The sequence below is a fragment of the Sorex araneus genome, chromosome 8 (assembly GCF_027595985.1).
Source record: "Sorex araneus isolate mSorAra2 chromosome 8, mSorAra2.pri, whole genome shotgun sequence".
Classification (NCBI taxonomy): Eukaryota; Metazoa; Chordata; class Mammalia; order Eulipotyphla; family Soricidae; genus Sorex; species Sorex araneus.
This window is the reverse complement of record NC_073309.1, coordinates 32011944-32032635: the sequence shown is the minus strand read 5'-3', so window position 1 is coordinate 32032635 and position 20692 is coordinate 32011944.

Below are 20692 nucleotides of genomic sequence, written 5' to 3'. Positions count from 1 at the left end.
TGATCGAATATTGATTATCAAAAACCCAACTATGAATAAGTAACTCATGATGCTTGAATAAAATAAAATGGGGGAGGGGCTAGGCTGAGGAATTTCACACATTAAGACAAAAGAAAACACATCTGGAATTTCAAGGTTAAGACTACAGAAATCTGAGCCATTTGGGAAGCAGAACTGGCCTTTCCGGCCTTGGTTCCTGCAACTGGACTTGACTGCCAGGCCCAGTCAAGAGCCTCCTCTCTCCTGCCACAGAGACACCTGGGTTTGAACTCAGGTGCAACTGATGGGTCAGCCTCTTCTCCACCGTCTAGGTTGCTGATCAGGTAAGAGTCGTCATCATCCCCCAAGAGGAGGAGGGAGATTTGCAAAGAGGGTTTATTCTGAGACAATGACTTATGATTGCAATTTATCCAGTAAATTTCCCCAGAAGAAAAAAAATCCATTAGGTTGTTGTATGAATGGGACCAACAAGGCAAGAAGCCCTGAAAGAGTACCTCACAAGTTGCTGAGGAATATGAGCTACACACTCCAGAATGCGGGTCCCTAAATTAGGAGGTTATCCACTCAGAGCTGCCCTCAAGGGTTATACTTATCTAGTCTTTTCTGCAGAGCATCTCCCAGAGCCATTGGTGAGCAGGCAGAGGATATAAGAGTAGAGTCAGCAGGGTACAGAGAGTGTACCGAAGGTGGTCCCCGGAATTCCAGAGTCCGGGCTTGGTCCTCGCTGTCATGTGTCCCATCCTCCAGTTTCTCAGTCCCAAAATTAACATGCTGCCTTGTGCGGAATTAAGACACTTGGCTCCAAAATCCATCCACATCAAAGAAAATGAAGGAAGTTGATTAGTGTCATAGCACCACTATGACCACTTACCAAAGAACTCCGTGGGTTGCCAAGCCAAATGGGCTCTCTGCACAGTTGCCTCATCATTTCCTGAGTGATGTTGTTATGCAAATGCTCTCTGATTTAACAATGGCAGAAGCAAAGAGGTACCCAATTCAAATAGATGTGCCAGAGGGAACTTGGCTCTCTAGATTCCTCCCTGCATGCCGGGGACTGAGTTTCCTGCTGTTGGACTAACATGCACATTATGGAGTGGCAAATGTGGTTCTTGCCTGTCACTGACAGTTTGCCCATAGGAAGCCCACTGACCCCAGGAGTGAGGTGGGGTAATGTGGTGGAACAGAACTATTTCTCTCTCCCTGCCTGTCCCTCCTCCTCCCCCACCCCCACCTTGCCAAGCTTGCTGGCTCTCTGCAGTGGGGTTGTGGGAGGCCCAATGCTTTTCCTTGGCCAGACTCCCCTGATTGCTAATGGATTCTTCCCAGCGCCTACCCTAATTGTTTCTACAACAAACTGTTCTCTCATCACCCATTGTATCCAAGCTGTTAGTGATCTCCAACTGTGTTTGGAGATGCAGAGAGTGAAATACCTGACAAATTTCCAAAGACTCCTCAGTCTTAGTTAGGCAGTCTCCTGCTGCCCTCTCAACCAGGCAATGCTCACTTCCATTTGGATAATTTTTCTAACCAGAAGCATCTATCCCAGCCTGCCCCTAGCCCCACCCTGTCTACAAGGATCTTCTATTGTTTTCAGCCCTCATTGGGCTCCTCCCTTTATAAGCAGAGTAAATGAATGAATGATAAGGCAAAATAATACCAGATGAATAAATAATGAAATGAATACACTCACATCTAATCTACTCCATCCGCTGGCACTGTACAGTTGGTCTTTGGTACTTTTATATCACTTCCTTGATAATATCAGTAGCTGGAGGGAAAAGTATTATTTTTGTGTCTTTTATTTCTAGTCAGAAAACTAGGCCATGGGCTGCCTTTTTGACAATAGTTTGATGCAATGTGCTATTATGAACATAGAACTTGGACTTCGAAATCTTAATCCTCCCCCTGATATTTGTATAAACTTGTTACTATTTTAGGACCATGAAAGTGAGCCAGAGGGTACAAATTCTGTTTCTTCTGTGTGATCCGGAGGCCATGGCCAGGTATCTGAACAAATGGGAACAACTATTCCTAAGTCATGAGTTGTTTTAAAGACTTAATGATATGTCGTGTGTCAGGTGCTTAGCCCCTATCAAATAACTCTAAGTTTCTGTCCATAATCAAAGTGAGAATGTTCATCAAGATGCTCTATTAGAGAAGAAAATTAACAAGATAGCAGAACACTGTCTCTATATAAATTTCTCATTAAAAGAACTGCCAGGTCGAGAAGCACATGAAAGACACTCAATGTCACTGAAAATTAGGGATATAACAAAAGCACAATGATTAAGGATGGCTCTAAAAGGGACAAAATTCTGACTGAAGACTTGAAGACCCGTTAAGAGACATGATCCAGACACACACAAAAAATTCAAATGCCTTCTGATTCCACATTTTGTGTGTTACGCAAAAGAGTTCAGTTCATAGAGAATGTAAAATAGTCTGGACTAGGCTGGGGGCAGGTAGTATGGGGTGTCACTGCTCAGTGGGTGCCCATGGGAGAGGATGAAAGCTATCGCAAGCTGATGGTGGCATAATCGTGTTTGTTCGCTTCTAAAAGGGTTAACATGGTGAATTTTGTCAGATACAATTTTAGAGAAAAGAATTTAAGAAATGCAAACCAATTGGCATAAAACAAATTCAGGTTTCTTTGGGAATACTTTTTGCATAGTAAAGAACTAGCCCCCAAGCTCCTGAGGGGGCCAGAACTGAGGGTAAAGGTCAGCTGGCTGCCGGCTGTCACTGGGCTTTGTGTGGAAACTGTACAGGCTCAGCGGTCCAACCCTTTAATGCTGGTCCCCACGGCGGGAGTCCTTTTTCAGCAGGAACCACACACGTGCACATCATGAAGTCCAGCAGACCCTCTTGGAAATCAGCATGTCTTTGAAGGCTTTAGTGCCCCATTTTGCCTCTGCCAGAGATGACCTTCCGTGCAGGGCCAAAAGAAAAGTGATTTCTTTGATCGCCCATCTGACCCCAAACTGACCCCCTCTGCTTTTCAATTCATTTCAAATCATGCTGTTCTGGCCAAAGTGATTCCAGCTCTTAGCAAAGAATATTTCACATTTTTTTGCCTGGTTCTGGGCCTATTTCAGATCTGATCACTTGAACAGCAAGAGTCCTGGTCTCTGGCAGCAAGGAGGGAAGACAAGGGAAATATTCTCAGATGCCAGGGAATGTTAGGAGAGTGTGGGGGGAGTGGGGGGAGGGAGGAGGAGGGAAGGGGAGCAAGAATAGAAAGCTGCCCCTTGTTTGAACATGAACAGTGTTCTTTGGGGCCACATCTAAGGTGAAGGCTGCCAGGTTTAAGTGCAAGAGTAGGGACGGTCTGTTTCCTCTGGCCAGAACAGCATCTTTTCTGGAAGGGCAGCAGCATCAAACTGTCTGCAGCATGCTGACCGTGATGACTGCAGATCAACATGGTTGACTCCGTAACAAGGAAAAGGCATCCCTTCACATACCAGGGCCGACCTGGCATCAGCTGGTCAGCCGGCAGCTTGTTGTCATAGGAAAGGAGCTACTGTCTTCCATCAGTCCCTTCCATGACCAAGGATGGCTGGCCCAACTTCAGATATTGCAACCACATGAGGCAAAGTGGTTGCCTGGAAGAGTGCTCTCCGGAGCTCACCCGCCCCAGTCCACTCCCCTCACTGCCAATTCCTAGGCTGGGAGTCAACAACCCTTTTCTCTAAAGGGCCAACAGAGTAAACATTTCTCTTTCTTTTTAAATTTTAACTTTTTTTTTGAGTCACTATGAGATACAGAATTACAAAGCTGATCATGGTTGGGTTTCAGTCATAGAGTATTCTAACACTCCTCCCTCCACCAATGTGCATTTCCCAACATCAATGCCCTCAATTTCCCTCCCACCATCCTCCCCAAGCCTGTCTCCATGGCAGCATGGCAGACACTTTCCTTCTCTCTCTCTCTCTCTCTCTCTCTCTCTCTCTCTCTCTCTCTCTCTCTCTCTCTCTGTCTCTCTCTCTCTTATGAATATTTCTGAAGGACAGATGTTTGGTTCCAACTTCTCAACTCTTTAATAGAATGTAGAAATGGCCACCAGTCAAGCACTAATAAGGAGAATGGATGCATTCCAATAAAAGTTGTTTGTATGTGTGCTTTAAAAAAAAAAAAAAAGAAAGAAAACTGGTGTCAGGCTGGATTTGGACTATGCACCATAGTTTGCTCACCTGTTTCCATCAACAATCCCCAAAATTAAGTTTAGGACTCAATTGTCCATGAATTGTGTTACAGACTTGTTATTCATAATAACAACACTTTTAAGTAGCCTACTTCAATCTGTGACATCTAACAAAGCCAATTAAGAGGCCCCAATAGATATCATTGAACATTAAAGTCACTCAATAGGTAGGCACATGGGAAGAGGACAGAAAAAAGGGGTGCCAAAATAAATGAAGAACACAACTTCAAAATAATTTCTTGCATTTTAAGGGAAGATTAGAATAGACACTAAGGGAAGATTCAAAACTTGGTTAAATTGTGTTCAACTTACAAGTACAGCACAAAAATATTTACTTATAATAGGATACACTTATAATGTCCATAAAAGTCTATATTTTGCTTTTGATATTTGTAAACTATTTTCCCATATCCTTCACAGGGTAATGCATGCACATGATAGATTTACAAACACACACACACACACACACACACAAATACTTCCCAATGTCTGGAACCACAGGAATCTCCACACTAAGGAAACACAAAGTTTGTTTATTTGTTTTAGGGCCACACCTAGTGGTGCTCAGGGCTTACTCCTGGCTTTGTGCTCAGGGATCACTTTTGCTCTGGAAGGTTCTGGGGGACTATATAGGTTGCCAGAAATCAAACCCATTCAGCCAGATAGATGCAAGGCAAATGCCCTGCCCACTATGCTATTGCTCCAACCCCCACAGAGAATCTTTTAAGTGGTCTATTGTCCTGAACTGAGCCTTTGTCCATCATCGTAGATGACACTTATCTGAGCTTCAAACTGCTGCCTCCTGCTGGGTATGGCCGTAGTCTTTATGAATACCCAGAGATTCCCCTGTGAAAATCATGGCTATCCATGTGGGTCATGAGAACTCACACCAGTTGAGCACAAGAGGCAGTCACATCTACCAACTCAGCACCACTCAATCAGACTGGTTTCCAAAAAGTGTTTCTATAAAGTCAGAATACATATGAGGTTAGACAATTCCTGTGGCTCATACAGATGCAATGAACAGTTGTTTCTGCCCATATTGCCTGGCTTGTACAGTCAAGAGGACAATATCAACCTTCATCCTTATATTCGCTGAGTCCCTCTAGGGTGCCAGGCACCATGATAAGCACTTTAACATGAATGATTTCATTGAGTATTTACACCATTCCACGAGAAGGGCACTTTTATTCCCATTTCACAGAGATGCAAACATGGTCATCGAGGTTAGTAACTTAGCCACAGCTGCACAGGAAGGAAGGACAGAGAACAGACAGATGCCCGTGAGAACACGCCCTTGTGTCCTTTTCAACCTTGTTCTTGAGTGCATGCAGCTTCTGAAGGCAGAATTTCTGTGCAACTCTTTGGTCCAAGGCCTTTGCACTCACCAGACTGGCCACTCTGCCTGCGGCCAGTTGGGCTTGCTTTGCCTCTGCCCTGCAGATACCTGTCCAGGCCAGAGGAGACCCGGAGAATGAATTGCTGGAGTTAAGCCCTGCCTCTATTCCCCAAACTCTGAGATGCTGACTACTCACTTGAATTTTCATATTTAGCCCTTAAGGCAAATACAGCTGGTAACAGGGCGGGAATGTGCAAGGCTCCAGCCGCTGTTGAATGAGTTGAAGGTTCCTAGGTGCTGGGCACTTGCTTCTTGCACAGTTGAAGGATGGGAGGAGTGGTGACCCAGACAATAAAGGCATGGGGGGTGGGATAGCAAATGGAAGCTTGTGGGTCACAGTTGCTATGTGAAATATCAGCCAGGGGCTGAGCAACTAAGTCCCAGAATGCCCCTTAAGGAATGCTAAGGTACCAGAGAGTTAGGGGCATCCCTCAGCAAACACCATATAGCCCTTCAACACCTGTTTTTTTTTTTTCTCTCTCTCTCCTTTCTCTCTCTCTCTCTCTGTGTGTTAGTTTGTTAAATGTTAACAAACTAACAAATGTCTCTCTCTCTCTCTGTGTTAGTTTGTTAATGTTACCACATGGGATATGGGCATTGGTGAAGGGACGGGTGTTCGAGCATTGTATAACTGAGACATAAGCCTGAGAACTTTGTAACTTTCCACATGGTGATTCAATAAAATAAATAATTTTTTAAAAATGTTATCACAAATAAGCAGCACTCACTCCAGAGCTTCTGGGAACACATCTTACCTGCTCTGACACCATAGAACCTGAGATTAGAAAGCAAACTTTTCATTGGGGTAACACTGTGAGGACTGATGACTAAGCCAATGGAGAAAGCAACCAGGGTCTGAGAAAGGACATAGCACAGAGCTTGAAATGTTTCCCAGTAAAACAATGGAAAGGTCAACAATTTCAGAGCAACTTAATTTCTATTGCATTTTAATAGCATATATAGTAGACACAAAAATGTTATTTATAGAACAAGTCTAACATTTTGCTTTCTAGTTACTCTAATAGATCAAATGGAACATGTAGTATGATTTTTACTTTTTTTTTTCACCATACTCTGTAATCAAGCTTTCACATTACAGATCTGTGTAGTTATTGTTTTCCACCTACTCAAAACAGACATGCATATGGGGCTGGAGTGATAGCACAGCAGGTAGGGCGTTTGCCTTGCATGCGGCTGACCCGGGTTCGATTCCCAGCATCCCATATGGTCCCCTGAGCACAGCCAGGGTTAATTCCTGAGTGCAGAACCAGGAGTGACCCCTGTGCATCGCTGGGTTAAAGGAGAAAAAAACTGCTCTTTCCCCTCCTGACCAAAGGCAAGTGGAGTCCTTTAGGGACCCCATCCTTGGGCAGTCTCCCATTCAGTCTTTGACCTGCCGGTGACTGAAAGGTCAAGGCTGCCATTCTTAAGACTGTGAGGCAGTATCAATGTGGACACGTGGGAATCCTTTTAGAAAGGACACTTGGAGTCTCGGTGATGAAGGGCAGTTTTTTAATCCACTCACAGCTTCTGCCTCTCTTCCCACACAAACCAACCCCAATCCCACCATGCAAGACCAGATAGGAGCTGGGAGAAGCAGAGACACACCAGCTCTGTCTGGGCTGCAGGGTCTGCGGGACTGGTTGTTCATGGAGACAATAGCTCCTCTGGCAGGTGATTCTACTTGTTGGATGTCTCTTCCTCCTCCTCCCCCTCCCCCTCCCCCTCCTCCTCCTCATTCTCCTCCTCCTCTTCCTCCCCCATACCCCCCTCCTGATCCTCTCTCTCCTCCCCTTCTCTTCTAAAATTGATTGATGTGATTATAATCACATTTTGTTTTCTGCTGCTAGGAGCATTGCAAATGCAGACCCTGACATCTCAGCAAGGGCTTCAAGCTTGTCAAACTCAACCACCTGGAAGAGAGAAGAAATGTCAGAAAATACCCACCCACCACTGATCCAGCAGCACCAAGACCTCCAGGGAAGGAGACACCAACCACTCACTGCACCTTCCTGTTCTCCAGGACCAGGTGAGGTCGCAGTTAAGGATTCCACAGTGGTCAACGGTCAACACTGCAGCTTCTGAAGGCATCGTTGACCACGTTATTATGAACCAGGGCATCTGTCTTGGAATCCATGGATGTGGTGGGTTTGTCAAGGATGATGATCTGTCAAGGAAGCAACATTGTAAGGAACTCTGAGCGAAAGATGTACCCAAAGGGAAGTTTGCAAGTTAAGAGTCAAAAAATTAATGTCACAGCACATTCATCTCCCTCAGAGGAGCAAGATGGTGCAATCTTTACTTCTCCTTTTGAGCATTTCATTATAACCCCACCAGCTTGTAGGAAAAAATACCCGCAGGCTTTACATACTGCATAACATGAAACAACTCTTGTACTCATTTCTTGTTGCTTCAATAGCAAATTAGTGCAAACCTAAGAGACTTGACACAGCACAAATTTATTATCTTACTGTTCTGGAAGCCAGAAGTCCTAAAGTATAGCTTATTGTTGGAGCTGTCTTCTGCTTGCAGTCTGGAAGAAAGAAACTTTTCCTGGCTCTTCCAGTTCCTAGAAAAGGTCCCCTGCATTCCTTGGCTCATGGTCCCTTACTTAAGCCTTTCTAAGCTCTCCTTTTATTATCCCATCTTCCATCTTTCTGGCTCGCTATTCACCCTCTTCTAGAGAACTGTATGATTCCATGGACTCATCCAGAGAATCAGGATAATCTCCCCATATCAAGATCATCCATTTAATCACATCTCAAAGCACCTCTTACACCTAGGTAACATATTTACAAGTTTTAGGTATCAGGACAAGGACATCTATGGAAGGATCTTGCTTATCACATTTCTGAGGCTTGAGCTCTGCCCTTTATCTGCAGTGACTTACTTTCCCGAAGCCTCATTTCCTTGTCTATAACAAGGAGTCAGTACTTTAAGAGTTCAAAATACAAGGCTAACAACTTACCAGCACAGGGGCTGGAGCAATAGCACAGAGGGTAGGGCGTTTGCCCTGCACGCGACCCACCTGGGTTCGATTCCCAGCATCCCATATGGTTCCCCGAGCATCACCAGGAGTAATTCCTGAATGCATGAGCCAGGAGTAACCCCTGTGCATTGCCAGGTATGACCCAAAAAGCAAAACACAAAACAAAACAAAAAAACCTTACCAGTTCAGAGTACCACAACAGTTGCACAGTGTTTGCTGACTCTTTTTCTTAGATTAGGCCATTAGGGTAGTCTAGAGAACAGAACAAAGGCAATGTACCACACTTGGATGGGGATTAAGAGAATGGGCTTTGTAAAGCAACAGCCATCCCTTCTTTAAAATCAGGATGCAAAGATGGCAAAGTTACTAAAACATGGGGAGGAATGATCTAGTTTTCATGTCTTAGCTTTCTGATGGCCCTCTCTCATGATGTATTGTGTATCAGGCCTCAGAAGTGTTCAGAGACAAAAGGGTAAAAGTTGAGAGGCAAATTTTTCAAACTCGAGCTCCTCAGGACTGGAGCTATCCAAGCATCACCTCCCTGGGGGTGACTCTTGGGAGGCAGGTGCTATTGTTGCAAATGGCAGTTATTTTTCAATTTTTATCCCTCACAACTTTGTCTTAGGAAATAGTGATCATTTTTTAAATGGCTCAATTGCTCTTCCCTTTTGAAAGACGAATGCACAGCTAGCTCTACCTCCCGGACCGAGTAGCGCTGCGGGAAATGTCCAAAATTTGACCAATCCATTTTCTGTGCTATTTCCTTACTTTTGAATTTTGGAGAACTGCTTGGGCCATACAAAGCAACTGACGTTCCCCTACTGAGAAGTTTTCTCCACTTTTTTTGTCACTTCTGCCTGTAATTGTTCTGGGAGTTTCATTTTCTATAAAATGTAGAAAATGCCACATTTATGCTGATGATCTGTAAAATTGTCCTGCATTATCTCTATTGATTGCCCCCTTCCCTTGCATTCATCAGCAGGCTTTATTTTACTGTGGAAGAAGAAAGGACAAAACAACAATCATTTCAATATTGCAAACAGTCACCAGGAAAAGACCAGGGAGTAGGCGGGCATTGATCATTTAAAATCACAGTAGGAAATCATGGAGCCCTGTTGACATCTCACCAAAAGAGTACAAATGATGCACAGATGGCTCCAGAGAAATATAAACAATTATAAACAGTGTCCAGGGTCCTATTTTCACAAGCAACATAGAAATGGGATGGGAGAGTTTTCTGGCCATCAAGGAATACTAAGACTGGGTCTGATTTAGCTGGCAAGACAAGTAAAACTGGCTGTGGAGATATTCATTTTGGCATTGGTACTAAGTCCTGGGGGGACCGGGAATTCGCAGACCCCTCCATCTGTTCTAAGTATCAGACTTGGAGTCAAGTCTGTAGTTGCTACTCAGACCTATTCACTCAGCTGAACAAATTACTTCCCAAGTCTTAATTTCTGTATCTTTAAAAGAGGAAGTGGGAGTAGACACCTCCTAGGATTGAGGGGAAGACTATGTGAGATAAGCATGTAGAACTTTTGCCTCGATCGTGGCAGCGACCTGCTAAACATTGGCTATTGCTACTCTCAGAAAAAAAGAGTAGGGCTGGAGCGATAGCACAGTGGGTAGGGGGTTTGCCTTGCATACAGCCTACCAAGGTTGAATTCCCAGCATCCCATATGGTCCCCCCCACTCCCCAGCACCACCAGGAGTAATTCCTGAGTGCATGAGCCAGGAGTAACCCCTGTGCATCACCGGGTGTGACCCAAAAAGAAAAAAAAGAAAGAAAGAAAATAAGAGTACATGAAGATTCCCTTCTCCTGATGTGTGTGGTGCCCACAAGTAAACCTGGACAAGGTGCTGGAGTTTGAACCCAGGCCATATATCTGGAGCTCTGATTCTGGGATGTGGAGCCCTCCCAGACAGCCCCAGAGAGCTACTGTGTCTTTTATGAAGGACCTCTCCAGGAACTGCCAAAGCTTCTTATCGGCGAGACTCTCAAAGTGATTCAAGTTGTGCCTGCAATGAAGGAAAGGAGAGATAGCTGAATTTCTGAGGATAGGAAGATGGGACACAGAAGGGGGACAGGAGCGGGAGGGGGGGTGTGGAGCATGGCAGATGGCAAGGAGGGAGTTATATGGTTAGCCCAAGACTCTAATATCAGTGCTCAGCCCAAGATGATGTTACCATCTTCACCCACAGCTCTGTGATGGAACAGAGACCAACACTGTGGGCAGAGCAACAGAAAACCCTGCTGAGAGATAACACTGAGTTAGGAGTTCAGAAAGGCATGTTTGGGCCTCTCTGGGGCCATGTTTAGCAGAGTGGACTGGATCTTGTTCAAGTTTCTGGCAGAGAGGGAGCATTAAATCTGCCACTGCATTCACTGTACCTGTAAAATAAGAAGCACAGTTGCAGTTCTTGGTGCATCACAGAAGGTGAGTGTCTTTGTGCTGGTTCTGGGTAAAAGTCCAATGTTTGAGACACAGAATATGTTTTTCATACAACTTGTCTGAGTGTGATGGGGAAAACTCCCTTCTTATTTGACAAGCTGTCATTACGCTGATCTAACTAGAAAATTGGATTTATCCTTGGACCTGGTCATCAGATTTTGTTTCCTGCAGAAATTGCAGCCCACCTCACTAAACTATGAACAGACGTCTTCAAAACTGATGCATAACCCAGCTGGCTATGTGTGTAGAATAAGTACTTATTTTATTGTGCAGTAAAGATTTTGGAGAGAGTATCCATTGCCAAATTTGGTGGGATGCCAGGACATAGGCTTAAACCGGGGCTCTTCAGTGTCAACAGATTTAGCTCATCCCCCTTTCTGTCAGTATCTTGCTCATTAGTAATGCAGTTCATAAAATACAAGCAATACACAGGACCCAAGAAGTAGTGGTGTCCAAGGCTTCACTTGGGATCAAATACAGACAGCACCGGTGAGGTCTCCAGAGCCTACCTTCCTCACCCAGAGCAGCCCCAGGCCAGCATACCACAAACACATCACAGGGTCCTAGTCAGTCTGCATACACTACCCAAAAATAGGGATGCACAATGATCAGAATAGCTACTTTATTGTATCTGAAGTGAGTAGCTAGGCGGTCACACCAGGGACTGCCCCCAGAACCGTGTAATCCCACCAATGGCCTACCAGAGACTAAAACCAAGCTCCCGGAAGAGAGCTTCACAGATAGTCTCTTGCCCGAGCACCTAGCTGTCTTCCCTGGGGTCCCTCAGAGTGGGTGGGCTCCAGCTTCCCTCCCCACCCTCAGCAGCGCTCCTGCAGCTGAAGACCCTCGGGGCCTAGCCACAGCCATGCTCAAGGCCCCTCTCCACATGTTCAGACAAGCCTCACGCATGAAGGTACCAGCAGAGGAACCCAGGTGTATGGGAGAACCCTGTGGGAGAACCTGGCAAGCTACAGAGAGTTTCCTGCCCACATGGGAGAGCCTCACAAACTCCCCATGGTGTATTCATATGCTAAAACCAGTACCAATGTTGGGTCTCATTCCCCTGACCCTGAAAGAGCCTCCAATGCAGCATCATTGGGAAGGATGAGTAAAGAGAGGCTTCTAAAATCTCAGGGCTAGGATGAATGGAGACGTTACTGAGACCACTCCAGAAATTTGACAATCAACAGGTTGATGATGATGATGATGATGATGATTGTATCTGAAAATGGGATAAAGTCCCAGGGATCACAGTTAGCTTGTTCTGAGGCCTTCCAAACTAATAGTACATGGAGTCAGAATGCTAGTACAGTGGATAAGGTCAAATCAGGTTCAATCCCCAGCATCTCTCATATGGTCCTCTATGCACCATCACCAGTAGTTCCTGAGTGCAGAGCCAAGAACAACCCCTAAGCATCACCAGGTATGGCCCCAAAATTGAAAAAGAAAAAGAATTAAAATAATTTCAAATAGTGCTGATAACCACCTCATTAAGGAAAATGGTGTCACAGGCTGGATCCACCGGATGAAACAAAGCCATTCCTAGCAATGACTTCCCTGGGAACAATGCAAGCAAGAACAGCAAATCAAATATCAGTTTGCACTTCTCTCATATTCCAGCATCTAGGGAAATTCTTAGGCAAAGACAATGGTTCTGTGCCAGCAACTGGGCAGATTAGATGTCCTCCTAGGGTAGTGCTGCCCTTACGTAGTTAACCTGCCCGCCTCTACGGGGGCAGCTACCACATCTCTGACTCATCCTCTGGGCCTTGTTGCACCAGAATGATTCCATTTAAATTAATTCGTAAATGAATGTGTCTGTTCCGACTTCACAATGCCCATTCAACCTGAAATCCCAATTTACAGTAACAAGATTTGAGGTGGGGGGTAGGAGATCAGCCAGTCTGCCACACATAAATATCACTCTCTGGTGTGGCTTAACCAGCACACCCAAAGGAAATACAAAGAAAAACAAACTTAAGGATCCAAAAACACAGACTGTCCTCACTAGACCCTGTTTTTACAACGATCCAAACCATTTCTTCACCTTGGATTTGCAAGTTCAGTACATGAAGAACAAAGGAAGTGCTATCTTTGTATGTCAACCAAGAGTCTCTGTCATTTCCCCATGGCTGAGCCAGCAGGGGGGACAGCTCCCTACTTTGAAGGGGTGAATACATTGAGTAACATAGGTTTGGAAAGCAAAAACAATGGTGCACTAAATTATAGGTTCCTAGTCACTCGTGTTTCTACTCATTTCATTTATGCATCCATTCATTCACACAGTTCTAGGCACAGGTACTAATGATGGTGTGGAATGCAAACCAATTAAGCCCCTGTACTCAAGAAACTCGTATGATGGTGAGATATCCAGGCAACAATAAACTAGAAATCAGAAGTGAAGGCAACAAAGCAGAGTATAGAACATTGTTGGGGAGAGGAAATGGACAGTGGATGTAGGGAGGGGGTTGAAGTAACTGAAGTTTTGAGAGGGGCATTTATCAGGATGAGACATTTGAGTTGAGATCTGTAATGCTGAGAAGGTGCCAGCAACAAAAATATTTGATCACAGAACCTCCCGGGAGAGCAGACAGCTAATGCAAAGGCCCCAGGTCCACACACACTACTGCACGTGGAAGAATAAAAAAAGCTTGTGGCTAGAGTTTGTGAAAAGAGGAACGGACCACTCTTAGGGAATGCTCATAAGGGAACTCGCTAAGGAACAGCATGTGGTCTGGGTGTCCAGCAGCAGGCCTTGAAGCTGTTTGACAAACTCAGATGAAACCCTGACATTTGTGGAATTCAATTAGACACAATTCTAATAGCAGCAGGAGTCCTTGCGGAGCTAGAAGCAGAGATGTCAAGAATGCAGGTTATCAAGTTCTTTAGCGTTGCATGTAAGTTTCCTATGAGCCCAAGACAAATAAAACTCAAATGAATGAAGAGGGAGAGAGACATGGCGACATTACACAACCAGCCCCATGCTCTGAAGTAAGGAAGCCTGATACCTCGAGAAAGAGGGAACCCTGTTAGGATGGCTGGTAGAGTTGAATCTCTGATTCATAAGCAACCACTGAGAAAAATCACTGCATTCTTAAATGCTGAGCTTGCCCACATGCCTGGCTGTCTTCCTTGGGGCCCCTCGGAGGGGATGGGCTCCAGCTTCCCTCCCCACCCCGAGCAGAGCTCCCAGCAACCGAAGACCACCGGAACCTAGCTACAGCCATGCCGAGGCCCCTCTCCACACGTTCGGACAGGACTCACGCATGAAGGTACCAACAGAGGAACCCAGGTGTGTGTAATTCCATCAACGGCCAATATCCAGAGACTTAAAAGCAAGCTCCCAGAAGTGCAAGGCTGAAATTGAACTTGAAGATACCTTGTAGCCTACTTCTCCCTCTGGGAGAAACTGGCAAGCTTCTGAGTTTCCTGCCCACATGGGACAGCCTTGCAAGCTTCCCATGGTGTATTCATATGCTAAATCCAGTAACAAGCTGGATGCTTTGTTAGCTTGACCCTGGAAGAGCCTCCAGTGCGACATCATTGGGAGGGCCAAGTCGAGAGAGACTTTTAAGATCTCAGGGAAAGGACGAATGAAGAGGTTACTGAGCCCGCTCAACGATTAACAGGGATTTCGTGATTCGTGATTCTTGAATGCTGAGCATTTTAAATTCCAATAGGATTAAAAAAAGTTTTTGAAAAGAAAAATCATAACAGAAACATTTTCAGTTTAAAGTATCAACCTATTGTGGGGCTGGAGAGATAGTTCAGTAAGACATTTGCCTTGCAAATGCCTACACAGTCTCAATTCCAAGCACGTCCATGGTCCCTGAGCCCCACCAGAATTGGTTCCTGAGCACAGAGCCAGGAGTAATCCTTAAGCACTGACAGGTGTGGCACCCCAAACAAACAAATAAATAAATCTATCTGTTTGGTTCTTTAAATAGTCACAATATTATATGTAACATTTGGGATTGTGTTTCCAAATTAAAATGTATACTTGAATAATTAACTTAAACACGACTTTAGGTTAAAAGTTTACTATCTATATGGACATTGTTATGCAAACTTAAAGCTCATTGCATGTATAATTTCAATTTATCAGATTTATATAAGCATTGGAAAGCTAACTAAATCAGATCATAAACGTACTTAAAAGGGTAGTGGAATGTATTAAATTTCAGACTGTGGTTTAAAATGTTTTAAAGTGTTTAATTAAGTTTGTAAATGGGTCCACACATTATTCAAAGCCCTTAAAAGTGATTGCTGGAATTGCTAGAGTTCTTTTCAAAGAATAGCAAGATTTGTAAATTGGGCATAAAAGCTTTTAAAGAAGAGTTTGAGTGACATATTTTCATTGATAATTTGAGTCAACCAAATATTAATTTTTAGAACCTGAAGTAAGCCACCAAATTCTCTTTTCTACATACATAACTTTCCCTGAAGGATTTTTCTTCTGAAAAGAAACACACACACACAATTCTCTCACTCCACTTTATATTATAGGACTTTATACTTTATACTTAGGACTTTATACTATATGCATGCATATTAAGAAGCAATCAACAGGGCAAACACCTTTCCTGACCTTGCTCACGCTACATTTCTTACCAAAATATACACCCCGAGCAGTTCCATCAAATTGAACTTGGCCTGGATCTCTGCCCCAGTATGCACACATACCTTAACTGTGGGAAGGAACAAGCAGCCACAGGTAGAATCCATTCTCCTGGGGGTAGATCCTTCTGCTGCCTACAGGGTCCCCTCTCCTGCCTTACTCACAGCCATCAAGTAAAGATACTCCTGTTCGGGGCTGTTTTGCCTTTAAACACTTCCTTTGTGTTTAGAAACAAATGGTAATTACATTCTTTTCTTGGCACTCCAGATGGTGAGAATCATCCCACCACCTTGCCACTGGATCTTACGATTCTTGCTTCTTGGAGCTAGCGATTGGAATTCTTCTGCTTGCAGAAAGGCGGGGTGTTGTCTCCCACAGTCACTGGGTGGGGTCCTGAGCCCCCACACTCTTGCCCACTCTGTCCCACCTTCATCTAAGAAGCCGGAGAAATCCAGCCACAGAGGGATCATCAGAGGTGGAAGAGAGCAGAAACACGTGCCGTCCTGCTTGCTTCTGATTCATCCAGCCCCAGATCCTTAGGTCACCACTGCAGGCCAGTGGCCCCAGAAGGCAACCCTGAAGTTTTAGTACAAGTAGAGTATTAAGGAAGGCTGAATAGAGTGTTTCCCAAAAGATGTTCTCACCTAAATCATGGACACCCCCTTATTTGGAAAAAAAAAAGTCTTTGTGGATATCATGATCTTGCAACTATCCTAGATTACCCGGGTGAGGAGTCCTAAGGCCAAGGAGCAGTGCCCTTAGGAGACATGGGGAAGAGAGGACAAGAGGAGAAGAGATGAGGAGGTGGGATCCAGTTTGAGCCAAGGGCATTGCAGGCGGAGAATTTCCAAGGAATGCCAACAGCCACCCAAAAAGGGGAGAGAGGAGGCACGGTCTCCCTTACGCCATCAGCGGGTGCCACCGCCTTGGTTCTACATGCCTCACCTCCAAAACTATAGCATCAAATTCTCTGGTGTATGGTCACTAGCTGTAGTGATTCGTCACATGGCCTCAGGAAACAAGTCCAGCACTTTCCAGAAAGGACAGGCGAGACTGGGAAAAGAGAGACCCGGGAGGGAAGAGGGGTTCAGGAGGTTCCAGTGTGTGTGCTGGGAGGCAGGAGTATCTCCTGAGTCACAAGAAAAGGAGGCCACCACTCCCTCCGGTCAACGCAGGGCTTCCCTGGAGGCACTCTGGGCCAGTAAGCCTTGCACAGGGCATGCATGCAGGAAACAGGAAGGCCCCTGTCATGCCCTAGGAGGGTGGGCTGTCCACAGGGCTCCCTGAGGAGGCCTCAGAGAGGCCAGGTGGATCTCAGGCAGGAATTTTATTTTTTAAGATTTTTAAAAAATTAAATCACTGTGAGATAGACCTTTACAAAGCTGTTCAAGATTAGGTTTCAGTCACACAGTATTCCAACACCTCCACCAGTGTACATTTCCCAGACCTGTGTCCCCAGGTTCCTTCCCATCACCCCCATCACACCCCCAGCCTGCCTCTATGGCAGGCACTTTTCTTTTCTCTCTCTCTCTCTCTCTCTCTCTCTCTCTCTCTCTCTCTCTCTCTCTCTCTCTCTCTCTTTCTCTCTCTCTTTCTCTCTCTTTTTCTCTCTTCTCTCTCTTTCTCTCTCCTCTCTCTCTTTCTCTCTCTTCTCTCTCTTTCTTTCTCTTCTCTCTCTCTCCCCCTCCTTCCTTCACTCTCTCTCTCCTTTTGCAATACAGATACTGAAAGGTTATCAGGTATATCCCTTTACCTGCTTTCCTACTTTTAACACTTAGATCTTGTCTAGCATGAGCATTTCCAGCTATTATAGCCACAGTGATCCCTTCTCTATCTGACCTACCCTCTGCCCCCGCCCCCCACGCACACACTTGTGGTGGATTCCAACCATTCACCAGTCCTCCTGGTCTCGGGCAGCAACGGGCAGCAATTCTTTCACTCGGTAAGCAGTTGATTTGGGCCAAGCACTGAGGGGGCGGGGCTGGATTCCCAGTGGTAACTGTGATAGACACGATCCTTGCTATATTCTAGTGGGCTGGCAGGAGGAGACACAGGCAATTTCAAGGACTGATAAGACTGTCAAGAGGGTGATTTGAATGACTGGCTGGGGGTGGGAGTTAAATAGGGCATTAAGGAAGGCTGTGTGCGCCAAGGCATTCATTCTAAGAAGTCTGCCAGGCTGACTCCGGGTAAGGAAGCTCTGGGGACCAGCAAGCATACCGACCTGGAGGGGGGCAGAGCAGAGTGTCCCAAGCTGGTGAGTGAGGTGGAGGGTGTGCTACAGAGACCCCCCACAGGATGCCTCCCTGCTCAACTCCAGTCTGGGCTCCTGATTCATTTGAGAGCAGCGGCTCTCCCTGGGGTGGTTAGACCTAACAACAGACATCGGGCAATGTCTGGAGCCATCCTGAGTTGGCATGATCTTGGGGAAGGGGAGAGCTAGTGGCCTCCCTTGGGAGGATGTTAAGAGTCTGCAATGCACCAGACAGCCCAGGTGCTGAGCACATTGCCTCAAAACTCCCTTCCTTGTAACCCCCTGCCCATGACTGACAAAACTCTTATTTTTTTGCTGTTTGTTGTTGTTATTGCTATTGTCATTGGGCCACATCCGCCAGACTCAAGGTGCTATACCAACTTGGTGCTCAGGAGGCCACGCAGGCCAATCAAACCCACATGCCAAGCACATACATGTTCCAGCCCTTGGAGCCCTCTCCTGGCCAGTCCTGTTATTCTACCCCTTGCTACCAGATTTCCTATGGTTCTGATCCAGATTGTTCTCTGCTGAACTCAGGAGCACTAGCACTGTTCCCACTCATGCAGGTCGTCAGTGATGCCTAGTGAACGAGTGAGTGAATCCTGGCCTCGGGCTGGGCGTGTACATATTTCTTCTGATCCAAGGCTTTCAACTCCTCAAGCCACACACCCCCAGCCCCCCAGTAGGGGTTTAACTTCTGCCATGGGCACACTGCTAGCCCTGAGAAGTGCTGATTCTCCATGATGTTATGTGCTGCTACTTTGCATTCACTGTCTGCTCCGTGGAACAGCACACTCACTTCTTATCCATCTCTGTTTCCAAAGGACACACTGTGATTTGGATTCTGCTTGGACTCAGTTAAGCCACAGTCAGCCGGAGAGGAAGTATCTCCCCGGAGTTAAGTGTGTGCAGAAGCTTCCCCAACCTTCCAAGAGTGCTTGAAAATATCCTGGTAATCAATCATCTCATTGAAAGTGGATGATATCCCCGCCCCTTCCCATTTCCCGCCCACCCCCCCAATAAAGCATAGCATCCAGTTGGAGAAATCAATCTTTCGTGGACAATTTTTTAAAAATCTGTTCAAAATAATCTGCTTCATATTTTACTAGACAGCAGCAAAAAACACATTCATCAGGAAGGTAAGTGATCACCTAAGTAAAATTCACTTCTGCCACTTTGGAAGGAATTTTTTTTTGAAGCGGGCCTTACTTCTGGCTCTGTGCTCAGGGAACACTCCTGGAGGTGCTCTGGGAACCACATACAGTGCCAGGGATGAGACCAGGGTTGCTTGCATGTAAGATAAGTGCCTTAATCTCTGAACTAACTCTGCAGTGGAATCTCCCCCACTTTAGAGTACTGAGGATACATTTTTTCCCACCTCTTTACCAAGATGCCATAACTATACCAAAATTAAAAGCACAAAAAAGTAAATATATGTGTATATATATCAGAAATACGTTTACAAGAAAAACAGAATAGATCTTTAATTACAACTGACAAAAAATGAGAAAGTTTAAGATTTCTGAAAGATGGAGAGAGGATAAAGGCCTTTTGGTAAAATAGAGGCAGGACCTGCTTTGGGGGCATCCAGAACCTCAGTCTAGAAGAATCCAGGGAGACTCCATGCATAAGAAATCCCCATAAAGAGGGTTGTTCATTGGGAATCTCTCCATGGAAAACTACTCCTTCTAGGCATATTTGCTCCTAACCAGGGTAGCTAAGTATTTAATTGTTAGGTGAACACATGCGGGGTTTTTCCTAAAGAAATGATGTAAATTGCTTGGGGACAGATGGAACTCCCAAAATAGTACCCTAGATAAATCCCCTTTAAATCTAGTGTTCAAATGCCTGGTGGCCAACTCCTTGGCTGCTCTTCCCAAGTGAAACCAGCCTGTGGAAAAAACCCATCTCCCTACCCACCCATCATTACAGAAGAGACCTAACAAAGCATACACAAAGGCAAAGTAAATCACAGAAACCCTACTCAGACCCTAACCTTTTATAGAATTGGCCAAGAGACATATGAACCAAGGCCAGAAGCATAGGATAGCGAGAACCAGATAAACAAAAAGAAAAACTGCTCCTGGGCTGGGGTAATGGTACAGCAGGTAGGGAGTTTGCCTTGCATGCAGCTGACCTGGGTTTGATCCCTGGCATCCCACATGGTTCTATGAACACCTTCCTAATACTTGATTCCTAAGTATTAGGAATTCCTAAGTGATTCCAGGAGTAACCCCTGAGCATTTCCAGATGTGACCCAAAGAGAAGAAAGAAAGAAAGAAAGAAAGAAAGAAAGAAAGAAAGAAAGAAAGAAAGAAAGAAAGAAAGAAAGAAAGAAAGAAAGAAGAAGGAAGAAAGAAAGAAAGAAAGAAAGAAAGAAAGAAAGAAAGAAAGAAAGAAAGAAAGAAAGAAAGAAAGAAAGAAAGAAAGAAAGAAAGAAAGAAAGAAAGAAAGAAAGAAAGAAAGAAAGAAAGAAAGAAAGAGGAAGGAAGAAAGAGAGAAGGAAAGAAAGAAAGAAAGAAAGAAAGAAAGAAAGAAAGAAAGAAAGAAAGAAAGAAGAGAGAGAGAGAGAGAGAGAGAGAGAGGGAGGGAGGGAGGGAGGGAGGGAGGGAGGGAGGGAGGGAGGGAGGAAGGAAGGAAGGAAGGAAGGAAGGAAGGAAGGAAGGAAGGAAGGAAGGAAGGAAGGAAGGAAGGAAGGAAGGAAGGAAGGAAGGAAGGAAAAGGAAAATTGATCAAATTGATCCTGGGGAGAAAAAGATATCTGCCAAAGAAAAGGGG